The sequence below is a fragment of the Pyrus communis genome, chromosome 7, assembly GCF_963583255.1.
Source record: "Pyrus communis chromosome 7, drPyrComm1.1, whole genome shotgun sequence".
Classification (NCBI taxonomy): domain Eukaryota; kingdom Viridiplantae; phylum Streptophyta; class Magnoliopsida; order Rosales; family Rosaceae; genus Pyrus; species Pyrus communis.
In genome coordinates, this window is record NC_084809.1 from 7,445,287 (window position 1) to 7,459,446 (window position 14,160).

Sequence of the window (14,160 nt, forward strand, 5' to 3'; positions counted from 1 at the left end):
TAATTGAGTAGGGCTATTCATGCACTTATTTTTATTTATCACACTTCTATCAATTATCTGCCGTCGGGTCGTATATATTGAAGAAGATAAATGATAAAAAATTAACATGAGTGTGTGAAAGGTAAACTGGGTGTGTGAATAGTAGTATCCTAAGTTTTACACTTTTAGTTGCAATAAAATCATCATTAGTCAAACACCGATGTGTTGTTGATAAAAAATAAATAAATATCTGTATGTTTTGAAGTTAAATATGTGTACATTTCAATTTGACATGGGTACGTTTCAATTCAGTAAGGATACATTTTAACTTGGTGTGAATACATTTCAATTTTGCTAGGTATGTTTCAATTTGAAAATAAATTATGTTAGTAGTTAGTACATTTCAATTTGAAGATAAAGAATAATAAATAACCATTAACCACAATACTTACCGTAGTTAAGAAAAAAGTTATAGAAAATTTATGTATAAAACAAATTTACAAATAATTTAGAAATATTGAAATTTCTTAAATACTTTAGATATATCTGGTTATTAAATTCTATGAATTTATCTCCACTTTGAGTAGATATAGTTGAATCCTTTAGTTGAGAAATGGATGAGATTTCATAAAAATATAATATTTTTGACGAAATTTTTGACATAGAAACTAATTTTAAATGAATTTAGAGGGCACTTAAATTCAAAATATAGGGTCAATCAAAAGTGAATGCACTTTAATAAAAAATTAAAAAGTAACAAAAGTTTAATCTAAAAAAGTCTAAAATGAGGCATTTAATTCTAATTTCTCTTATTTATCCGTACTTGAAAAAAAAAAAAAAAAATATTCATCGTTGAACTGTTACCAGCATTGATTCGTGCTGGATTCCCAATTTCTAGGTTACGTAGTAGTGACTCATCTCAACATGCTAAGGGTACTCATGCTACATGGATAATTCGGACTCGAAGCCTTGATTCGGCCAGAAAATTGCTAAAACCATGACAGAGGACTAGACCTGTAAACGGGTCGAGTGAAACTCGACTCATTAATTTAACGGATCATCCAAACTCAATCTGTTAAGCTAACGTATCATCCATTTCACCCATTAACAATTGTATTTTTTTCTTTTTTTCGTTTCAACCGTCGTCCGCGCCTTCATCATTGACCTCTTCTAGGCCGCAGCTTTGGCTGCTTTTTTGTATTTCCCTAAGATCCATGAACAAACCACCCAGAGTTCAAAGGACCTCACCGACACCATTTTCGAATTCCCCGGACAGAAATCTCCTATGAAGGCTATACACATGATCGAACCGGTGCTCGACCGAGACGACCTTGCTTATTGGGACTTCCTCTCCTTTTTCTCATATCTTTCCAAGTCCAAAGGAATCATCGTCAACACGTTCGAAGAGCTCGAGCCACCTGCCATCCTCCAGGCCATTGCTGAAGGCCTTGTAAATTTCACGCATTGGGAGATGTCACGCCCCAGCCCCGAAATATTGCTTTATTTCGGGAAATAATAATATTAGTGATAGGCCCGAACTACACTTTTGTTTAGTTAACTTACCATTAATTCCAATTAAACACTTTAATTTCATGAACCCTCACAATAAATTTATAAACAACATTTGATTATCAAAGCACAAGGATAAAACTCAAGTTATTGATCAAACTTCGTTCTCTTAGCACAATCGTTCAACAAACGATTTACCTCGATTAATTAGCTACCACCTAACATGTTTCTTTATTTATAGGCCTTGGTTCCATCCATGGTCCATAATTACAATTTCTATATCAAATGCACTATTTCTTTTCACACTTTGTCACCACCTTCCTTTATAAATCAAATCTCATTCTAATTATTTATTCTCGAAGTATTTAATCTCACTTATTTTTATGGCTGCATCTAACATCTCGTTAGATTGCCTACGTACCCTAAACAAGGATCAAGTCATTCGTAGTTCACATTCTAAATTCTATTTCATAATCTTCACATTTTAAAGTGACTAACACTACATAAATTAAGTCCAAACAATTGATTCACATCAAATATATTATAAATATGAAATTCTCAAAAATTTCAGAAACGAAGATCTCAAAGAGTAGAGCAAACTTTATATCTATGGCCAAGTTTAATTTGGCCTGGAAAGGCTCCAATTTGCCTTAAACCCTCCGGAAACCCTATAAATGGGTAGTCTCAAATTGTCACCTCCGGTGCTCCGCCGCCTCTACCATGGTTTGGGCTTTGTTCTAGACCTCCATGGTAGTCTCATGGTGGTGGTTATTGAACCAAATCATTTCAGATTTGGTGGATTTTGAGCAAGAACGATCGGTATCCACGGGTGTGTTCTTTCCAAATTCAAGACCAAATTTCATTATTTTTGAGGTGTAATAGAAAGGGGGAAGGTTATGGAAGGGTTTCTAAGTGGTGGTTTGAGGCAATTCACCAGAAAAATGGATGAAAACCTGTTGGAAAATGCTAAGGGAGTCGATTGGGTCGGGTCACCAAGGGCCAGGTCCCGATCCTTTGTTTCTCAGTTCTCTCCTTTCCCCTCCTCCTTCTCTTCCCCTATTGGTCATCTCCCCTTATTCCTCCCTTCCTTTTCTCCTTTCTCTTCTATTCTTTCAATCCCAACCATCCATTTTATTTTTTTTCTTTTCATCCCAGCCACACACGTGGCATGTCACATGGCTCCAAATTTTCTGGGACCTTCTAAAGAAATATAAAATTACCAATTTATCATCGACTCTAAATGTTAATAACTTCTTAGTTATAACTTCGTTTCACGAACGGTTTACGTCTATGTGTTCGTGAGATCGAGCTTTATTCAAAAATATAAATTTCCCAAATTCCAAATTCCAAACTTCATAACTAGTTTAATTTAAAACTAAACTCATGTGAATTAATATAAATTCTTGATTCTTTTCACATATTCATAATTTTGAATATTTCAATTCATATATTTAAAATTTTCGGGTATTACAGGAGATGTCGGCGAGGGGTACGAATTTCATGGCGTTGGAAGATCTGCCACCTTTGCCGAAGCTGAGGTATCCAGTGCCGTTGGATTTGGAAGGGAGGCAGTAGGAGAATAACCGGTTGTATTTTAAGGCAGATTACTCGACGAGGGAGATTTTATCCTTGCCGAGATCGAGCAAACCGGCGGCACCCCCGAAGAGTCCCTGATTGTTTTGGCCGCACCTGAACAAAAACTCTTCAAAAATATCCGTCAGCATTAAGCTCAGCAGTTCCTTCCCGAAAAATTCGACAGAGAATGACTGGTCTCCATACTGAATGTCGTAGATATAGCTGCAGGAGAAGCACCAGGGAGTGTTTCCAGTGACTGACGCTAACAGGTTAACGGGTGGTTAATGGGTTTTGCGGGTTCACCCAAAATGACCCGTTATTTAACGAGTGATCAACGGGTTGACCCGTTAACCACCTGACATGTTTATCACTCACCTGAATACTGATTTTAACGGGTTGGGTCGGGTTGAAAATGCCAGGTCTACTGAGGACAGTACACTTAGCTTCGTTGAGCCATTTTGTTAAGCACCAAGCGAAAACCCTACAGATTTATGTCGAAATCTACCATATTTTGCTAACACTTGCCGGGTGTTGCCAAAATTCCAACTGGCATCGGTCGACCTTTGTTGACATATATATATATATATATATATATATATATATATATATATATATATATATGTATATGTGTGTGTGTATATATATATATATGTATATATATGTGTATATATATATGTATGTATGTATGTATGTATGTATGTATGTATGTATGTATGTAAATAGATTTATACCTAGGAACCTTACTGAGGCAATATATATATATATATATATGTATATGTATATGTATGTATGTATGTAGATTTATACCTAGGAACCTTACTGAGGCATGATGCTATTTGTTTAGAATCCCTCCTGAGGCCTATCAATTGCCCTCAATATACACCGATTCTGGCTATCTAGAAATGTCGAGTGAAGCATTTTGTCGAGCACATTGGTGTACACTATGGGGTTCCATACCAAACTTATTTACGGTCTCCAATAGACTTTCCAAATTATTTTTCATGCATTCCTATGGTCTTTGGTGTGTATATTTCTCTCAACTTTTAAACGAACGTGTCTTACTTTGAATCCCCATCAATTAAAATAGAATATTATCTATTAAAAAAAAAAAGACGTCATGCACTCTTTCTCCATCCATGTTTTTCACTATACAAAAGTTTTTAAAATGCTATTAGCAACTTGAGTTTTCCAATATTTGTATGTACCTTTTGAAAGCATTTTGACCTTACATTTTAAGAAAACATAATTAAAATTCACAAGAAAGAACTAAACATAATCAAACGGAAAATCTTTACTTAACAAATTAAAGCCAAGTGTAAACCTTTCTGTACCTCCCAACCACAGCAAAATAAAAAATTATCTTCGAGTTTTAACTCCCTTGTCTTGTATAGTTGAGACCACTTGGAACCCCCCATTAACATTATTATTTGGTTAATTTGGTGATTAACTTTTCACCTGCTTACTTTCCCATTGGCTTTACCAATCCACGTTTGGCTGGTGGTTTTTATGTCCCATGCATTGAATCAAGTATAGGGTTAAACAAATCATAATAAAAAATTACTTAGCGTCAATTGTTTAAGTGCGTGTTTGATGTCAATTGTTGGACCAATTTAGATGTGACCATAAATCACATAAAAACACAACACCTATCAAGATTCACTCAAAGTTTGGTACATCCGGCACTTGTGTTGGTAAGAAATCAAATCAGTCACATGAAATTTTTGAAAAATATGGCATACTAAGGTTGCTTTTTATTAGCAAATTATTGAATACTCCACCCTATTGCACAAAAGGCTCTTCCTAGCTACAATGGTTCTAAGAGTTTAGATCTCTCTCCATGTCACTTGTCTATAACCTACCAATCAAATAATCGAATTATATGCCCACTATATTATAGCTAAGGTGGTAGTTGAGCATGATTGGAGTAACCCCCAATGCTTTTTTAATAAGCCAAAGACACATGAAAGAGGGGAGATTGGAGGAAGTGGGCATCACATAAGGCGAGAGATGTGACACAGGAAGAGAATCTGATGCCTGGGATCAGTATCTATATAGACTATATAAAAATATACCATATGAGTTTGCGTCACAAATTGCTTGTCACTTAAATTGATATCAACCTCTTTTTCTTGGGCCATAAAATGATATCAACAAATTGCAAATACAAGAGTTTTCACACTAAGCGTGTGTGTGGGCAGATCTTAGCCGTCCATGCAATTTATAGTTCTAAATCAACACACATAAAGATTAATTCTAATTGTTGAGGTGTGTAAGTCTCACAATGCGTCAACAATAATTCGTCCACTCTACGTGAGAGATGGATTCTCAAATTTTCATCATTCACATAAATGTATCACAAATAGTTATTTGTTCCATTTCATTGCCACATGGATGTGCAAGAATGAAAATGAAAATTCAAATAGATCAGTTACAAAATCAACCGCAAACCAACCTTGAAAAATTGTGTGAACATGAATGTTAGTTGGCCGTGAAGTCGCTTTACATGTCAATTGGATACATGGAAAAGCTAACTAAGAGTAATATGTAGACGAAAATGAAATGAAAATAATCATATCCAATCCATCATTTTTTGAAAAACTGATCATGTGATTAGCATTTTAAAATTTTACAAAAGGATTTCATACATAGAAATGGAGTTTCTGGTCAACACCACAACGTTTTCGCTTCGATAGAGAGAGAGAGGTATATTTATGAACATACATGGCTGTTTCACATACGGATAATCAAAACTTATTAACAAGGTCAACAATTTCATTTTGAATATTTGCGTTTAATCATAGAATAAATTGAATTGGTTATTGTAATGAATGTTGATGCACGGAAGTTGAATTAAGGAACAATGTGATGAAGATGACACATGCAGGTGTGATTTGGTCAGTAGGTGGAGATGCTACGTGAAAATGATACTTTTGGCGACTCTAGAACAAGGCCCAGTGAATTGCAACGCTCCTCAATCGAAGATTGTGGAGACTCTAGAACTCGGAAGTTTTGTGATGAACTACTTTTGTTGATGCACGAAATTGGATTAACGAACGGTGTGGTGTAGTTAGTGAAAATATATTGATGGACATCAATGATTACATTCGAAAGAGAATAGAGGTTATCCCTTATAAATGTGAAAGTGGAAGAACTTTGTTGAGACTTAATGTAGTGTTGTCACTTGTTGCGTCGTGATGACTGGTCTCAAGGAAATTCTCCTATTAGTTATATGGGCATATATATCCAATAAGTGGTTGCCACGCGTCATGACTCCACTTGCATGGGGTTCGTTTGTGTGCTTTGGCAGAGATGCATAAGTAGTGGGGATGCTTTAGTAGGTTCATGGTTCTTTTCAGGTAACTGGTGTTCAACAGTTTCAGGGCCAATTATATACAGTACAAACAAACTTTGATTTTGCAAATACCTAACGGAAAAGTTCTTCCTCACTCAGGAACTTCAGCAAATATTGTACGTCGTAATCTTTCTTGTTTTACTTCTCTTAATCAGCAGTTTATGTGCTAGCATTCGGATCCACTTTGACTTTTAATTTAGAAGCAAAAACTATAGATGTTAACATATATATGTATAATTAAGCTAGCACTAGAGTTGTAGGTGTAGCTCTGGATTCAAAGCAAGATTGTATTATCCGAAATTTTTTATAGAATTACGATGAAACATTCATGGAGACCTAGATATGGTCCCCTCCACGCTCACAGGCTCACAGCTCAAACATTCTTCAAGTTACACAGATCTCCAACACCAGTGCGGTCAAGACAAAAACTTCTCAAACCCCCAAACACATTTTTATTTGAAACAAGTTATTAACAATATCAAGGTTGTTCTCAATGTCTTGTAGTTAGGAATAAGGGTTTTCATACATGTGAAACTACTGCTTTATTGTACAGCTACCAATGTGCAAATGGGCGACAAGTGGCACCATCTTCGTTGCCCTTAGTTTATTTGTTGACTGTTTGCACAATATTGACTTTCGTTTTAATCTTCACGTTGATGTTGGAGGTTCAAGGAAAATGGGGGAGACAGATGAATTCAAGTGGTCCACAACCAAATATATGCATGGTTTGCTTAATGCGAATGTTCATAATTAAAAAAACTAATTAATGAAATAAGGGGTTGTAATTCTTAAAACGAATAATGCTTCTCATCAAGGGAAACCTAAGTTGTAATTCTTAAAATGTATGCTGGAGGTTTTTGCTTTTAAATTGCATACTATTTTTCTTCTTCATCACTCCGTTATTTATTTGTCTCGTGATTTTCTTTTATACTCAATACATTAAATAAAATAAAAATTTGCATGAGAAGAAAATAGGCATGTGGAAATCACTTCTTGAATTAATAGATTAATTAACCTTACAGTGGTAGCATTTTTCTCAAGGGTATATATATGTATGGTTATATCTAAAACGCAAAGCTTGCGTATATGTAAAATTCAACCCCTAAGACATGATTTCATGGCATGGATGAAAGTCTAGGTCGGTCATACAAATCCCTCACACTCTCACACGCGATGCATGACGAATCATACTAACTAGGTTCACATGGTTAAGAATCTACACTCCTCCAGTTGAGGTCTTTGCTTGCTTTCCCCTTTCCAATACCACTTGTGGCATACCAAAAGGCACATTTAAGCAATGAAAGTGAATTTAACCCAGAAAAAAGCGTCAATCGATGATTCAGTTTGAGACGGCTGATGATTCAGTTTGATATGGCCGACTACGGCCATTTCGTCCCACCGGCATATAGGGAAAGTGGGGCAAGCATGTATTGCTGGTAGAGATACATAGATGGCCCACATGGTTAAATCACACTTGAAAAATCATCATTAGTGCCACAACACCCAATAAACATAAAATTAAAGTATGAATCACTATTAACACTAATAAAGCTATACGCATCACCAACACCAAGAATGTCAACATTATCTTATGATACTTATCTATCAAAACCAAATATAAATGAATTATTAATTATTTATAAGTTTAATAATTATTTTCCTATTTGTTAATTATCAAGAAGAGTAATGCTAGTCAGACTAAATTGGGAGACTAAATTTTAGAAATTAAATGACATGTAAATTGATGATTGATTTATTATTTAAGCATTGATAGACGTGCTCATTTCTATTAATGACACATCATTTAGTTTCAAAATTTAGTCCCTAAATTTAGTCTCCCTAGCATTACTCTACCAAGAAATTGAGTATATAAGGATTTGATTTTACTACTAGAAACAGTGTTAATGAATTTGATAATAGTGTACGTATATGTTTCTTTTCTATATTTACTTATGTTTTACAAGAATTTTCTTGCAACTTAAGTATAGGCGGACTGAACATGGGATGGAGAGATCACCACAAAACAGCTATATATTGCCAGGTGATTCCCTGAATGGCATTTAATTCCAAATCGTTTTGACGAGTAAATGTACGATCCATATGTATGTACATATATATGTCAGCCCTCCTACCAATAGGTTTCAGAAGCCAAGGAACAAACCATGCATATTGGACGACAAACCATGCGTATTGGACACAAAGTGGACATATACTATTTGTCTCCAACTTTACTAGTTTAGTTGACAAACAACGAATGTTACACTAAACTTAAATAAATTACAGGAGATGGATTCGAATTCAGGTGCAACGTATATTGTTTTAACCAACTTGACTAAATTCATGTTTGTATTAATTTAATAATTTAATAAAACTATTTAGAGATCATACATGTCTAATAGAGGTGGATCATATTGCAGAAGATATCGCTTTTAATGTTTTCAGTCCATTTATCAACTAGGAATTATCTACCACATTTTCTTTATTCTCTTTTTCATTTTAAGACTAAGTGATGACCATGTCTTTTTGCTTTAATTAGCCCCTTACCTGCTTAATTCAAATGACTTTGGTTGAGCTGGCACGGATGAAATAACTCCTTGCGCAACTGGCCCTGTAGCCACAGACTCGAATCTATGACTGTTGTTCATGAAGGCCACTGAAGGGCACTAGCGTTAGACCAGCAGCCACTGATTTTGTGAAATTTTGCATGTCAGCTACTCTTTTGGGATTTTGCATGTTCAATGTACAGGCTTGATTCATGTTACTGTTGGATAATGGCCAAATGTTTCCTTGTTTTGTGGCTTGTTTTGTGGCTTAAATTGCTCCATGTTTTGTGGTTTTTTCAAAGCCATGTTTTGTGGTTTTTTCAAAGCCATGTTTTGTGGCTTTTTCAAAGCCATGTTTTGTGGGAGAAGGCTTGGATTAAGAAAAGCATAAAAAGAGAGCATTTGGCAAAACAAGAATACGGATGAGGAAGGGAGAAGCATCCAAAGAGATGGTGTGAGCATTTTGGCTCTACCATGGGCAAGGGTGAGAGAAATCAAGAGAGCTAGAGTGAAAGATCTCTTGTGAAAGAACTCTTGGGGTAGAGTGAGGCTCTTGGGAAAATTCTGTGAGTGGGTGTACAAGGGATATGGGATTGGGTTATGTCGATTTAACTTATGTATACTTGTACTGTTATTCTCATAGTGAAGAGCAATATCTCTCCGGGGACGTAGGCAGTTTTTTTGCCGAACCTCGTAAATTTCTCTGTGTCTTTATTTCTTGTATTTAAACTATTCAACTGTGTGTGATTTTGGTGAGGTTGTAATCTGAATCTCGGTTCCGCACTAACGAACGGGCCAAGGCACAACAATTGGTATCAGAGCATCGTTGGGGGCTTTGGTTCATTGGAGGTCCAGATTTGTTGTTCACCATGGAATTTTCAGTTGAGCAGTTTAAAGGGAGAGGCGGTTTTGCTCTTGGTAAAGGAGAGTAATGGAAGCCTGAAGAAATGGAAGCCGTGTTTAGAGATGCTTGGATCAACTGCGAAAGTTGATGTTGAGGAAGAAGACAAATGCCTCTTTCTTCTTACCTCACTTTCAGATTTGTACGAGAACCTTGTGAAACTTTACTGCAAGGAAAGAAACAGTAAGTTTGGAGCAGGTGCAAGCTTCTTTGGTGTGGAATGATACACACAAGAGATCATGGATGATGGTGGGCACAAGACTGCTTAAGCTATTCAAGGTTGAAATCGTGGAAGAAAATTGGAAAGAGGATCTGAGAGAGATAGCAGGTTCGGATCCGGTTCCGGAGGCAAGGGTCCACAGTGCTACGGGTGCAAGGCCGGGTTAGCAAGTTTGTGGTGGAAGACTTTGAGTATGCCCTCTAGGTACTCGAAGCAACACTTCTCCTGGTGATGTTTAGTCTCTAGTGTTGCAGGGGTTTTGCAGCAGGTGGAGCTATGGGATTCACAGGTGATGAGAAGGTCCTGAGGTAGGAGGAAGTGTGGGAATTTTGTCTGGCTCGATGGGTTGTTGCTGGAAATAGGCGCGCTGACGAGTTTCCAGGTTGCAGACAATGAAGAGGAGGAAAACCTGCTGGAGGAGACGAGGATGTGTTGAGATCCTGTCTGAAGCTAAATGGTGATTTTTAGCTTGCAGCAGCTGCACATGCATTGGCAGTGACTAAATCGGAACAGGACCAACGAGGTTGATTCAGAGTGTGCATGCTGGTACGTAAGGCCAATGGACTTCGGTACAATTTGGCCAAGGTGGAGATTGTTGGATAATGGCCAAATGTTTCCTTGTTTTGTGGCTTGTTTTGTGGCTTAAATTGCTCCATGTTTTGTGGCTTTTTCAAAGCCATGTTTTGTGGTTTTTTCAAAGCCATGTTTTGTGGCTTTTTCAAAGCCATGTTTTGTGGGAGAAGGCTTGGATTAAGAAAAGCATAAAAAGAGAGCATTTGGCAAAACAAGAATACGGATGAGGAAGGGAGAAGCATCCAAAGAGATGGTGTGAGCATTTTGGCTCTACCATGGGCAAGGGTGAGAGAAATCAAGAGAGCTAGAGTGAAAGATCTCTTGTGAAAGAACTCTTGGGGTAGAGTGAGGCTCTTGGGAAAATTCTGTGAGTGGGTGTACAAGGGATATGGGATTGGGTTATGTCGATTTAACTTATGTATACTTGTACTGTTATTCTCATAGTGAAGAGCAATATCTCTCCGGGGACGTAGGCAGTTTTTTGCCGAACCTCGTAAATTTCTCTGTGTCTTTATTTCTTGTATTTAAACTATTCAACTGTGTGTGATTTTGGTGAGGTTGTAATCTGAATCTCGGTTCCGCACTAACGAACGGGCCAAGGCACAACAGTTACTGCCCCAAGGCATGATTTGAGTGGTAGCTACTCTTCCTATAAATTGCTGCAAAAGAAAATGGTATCTGTTGATGAAGTCCCAGAAAAGTGTGAAAGCGATCTGCAAAAAGTGGGTGTTTTGAGTGAGCTTAGTTTGAACAAAGCAGCTGGTCATCATCAAGAAAAACAAATTTCTGTGAATGCTTTGTTTGTGTGGCTGGTTTAGAGGAGAAAATGAGCATTATCTTTGATCAAAGTCAGGTACAGTACTTCCACTATCCATTAATCTTGGAGTTGATGAAGAGAGAAATATATACTAATCAATCTTGGTTCACTAATTTAATTATTAATAAGAGAATAATATTAGATAAATTAATTTGTTTAGATAAAATTTATAGATTATGTGATGTGCAATAGAAAATAAGTATGGTAATTAATACTTAGAAAACACTTGAACCCAGTTTTTTAGGTTTAATGGGGACTCTTGGGAACTGTGTTCTGAGTCTGTGATGAGAGAACAACCCTTCAGAACTACAACTTCTCCATTTTTATAATAACAAAATACATAATATATTTGAGTTCTCCTTACCTACTTGCTTCCTCTTTGCAAACTAGTTGAATTAATTTACTTGCTGCCTCCTCTTTCCTCAAATCTCAAAGCACAGATAACAGCTTAATTAGTTCCATATATACTTCCTTCCTGTTCATACCTTTTTCATACAACTATTTATATCATCTGCAGTTTCTGCTTCAAATGCCCAATTCAACACTTTCCCTTTTTAGGGTTTTGTTGAAAATACTTGAGTAAGGAAAGCCCAAAACTTTGAGCCTTTCATATTTTTGCCCTATTTTGATTATTTTTTATTATTACTAAAGAGGATTTCGAACTCTAGATCTCTAGCCTATTAATTTCTACTTAGCACTCTACCCACTTTTGCTATTGGGCTAACTCCTGTGGCTTTTTCATTTTGATTTTTACCTACTATTTTTTTCGCTTATACTGGAGTTGAAAACAGCAGACTACCAGCTTTCTGCAATATATAGTTTTGTTCCCACAATTTACCCTTTAGTATTCTTCTGTACACATTTCTACCAACTTATATTTACTGTACAATATTCAAATCCAACAAAAGGGAAAGTTTTCTCTCTCTCCACTTACCCTAATTTTTCCTTCCAATATTTACTTGCTCAGGCTTGAGTAATTCATAGAGTTGAAAAACCTACTTGAAGATCAAATGCCTACGCCTTTGTGGTTCTTCAGATTCCCACCGCCATTGTTGCTTGTTCTTGCTCCATTCCTTGTATTGGTTGGATTAATGGGGTTTGGATTCCTCTCCATCTTCCTAACATCTATGGTGCTGATTTTCTCGACTGTTGTTTTCACATATTCCAAGCAAAAACCACTTCATCGGGTTGAGAATAAGTTAGCTGAAGAAAAAATGTTCATTCCTTGCTTGGAAGAAGTATCAAAACATCAAAGTGCTTCCCCACAAGAGAAGGATGCTCAAGAAGCACCACTGAGCTCACCAGATTTGATATCAGAAAGTGAATGCGTTGATCACCTATCAACCAGTGATGATTCTGAATTAGTAGACTGGTCGTTTGGAGAAAATGTGGCTCGGAGCCCCGATTTCTCAGACGGCTCAATTTCCGACGAGGATAGCCTCATCGAAATAGCCCTCCCGGGCGGATACTATGTCGATCACCAGGAGCATGACTCAGTGTTTAACCTGCAGCAGAAAATGCCAGGTTTGTCACACCAGTCCATTTTTAAGCAGCATACTCTATTGGAGCTCTTGGCTGAGATCAATGAGATGAATGAGGAAGAAAATTTGTTCGAAATCGACTTATCCATGGGATCCATCAAGTGTTCAAGGTTTGAGATAGAAGCTTGAGAGTTCCCTTTTTTTTTTTTTTTTTTTTTTTAAATTAATTTTATAGCCATTTTTATGTTTTTGATCCTCCATGGATTTGGTTGAAGATAAGGACCTGTATTGTCTGCCCTCCCCCATTTCATCTTCTCTGAACGAGGTTAAGTCACGTCAACATTTTATATTTCTATTACTTTTTATTTTATTATTTTTATAAAAAAAAAATCAATATAAAATATTAACATGGTTTAACCGTGACCGTTTAAATAAAAAAAGAATGAGAAATGGATGAGATGGAGAAGGACAGACAATCCAAATCCTGAAGATAAAGCTTAAAATTAGCGTTCTGCTTATGTGCAATTGGCTAATTAGTCTTATATTGTTGTGCACAGTAGGCTGCTTCCGCTTTTTGACAAGCTTTGGATTCCCATCAAAGCACTTGTACTATGGCCCTTTTCTTTTCTCCTAATGCACACTAGTTAAAGTATTAAAAGTTTAATTGAAGGTTAAAAACATTTTATTTTGCTGGAATTCCACTTGCTTTTCCTTTTCTTCTCGGCTTCTTTTTGTTGTCTCTGACCCTCTATGGCATCACTGGTCACCATTTTAGATCTCCTTTTATTGCTTTGGTGGATTCTGGAGGACAATATTTTCAGGATGAAGATTAATATCCTTTTGTTAAATCAATATATATACGTTAACTAGATATTGAGTTGACTATTAGAATCTACGCAATTACTGCATCAACAATTATCAATTATAAACTGGATCAGATCTTCAAACTAAGTATTATGAACTTGATCAGATCTTCAGACTAAACTGGATCAGATCTTCAGAACACAAGTCTATTTGTCAAGGTCTAGTTCTTAGTTGCCACGAGTTGAAGTCGTTATTACGGACATCGAAATATCGGTGAAATAAACATTCATTAACACATTAAGTTTCAACATGTCATGTAACATTCCATATCGATCAACGGAGAAGGGGTGATGTACCTTATATGTACATGTCATTGAACGGGGCATTTTGGGAACTAACTGACTTT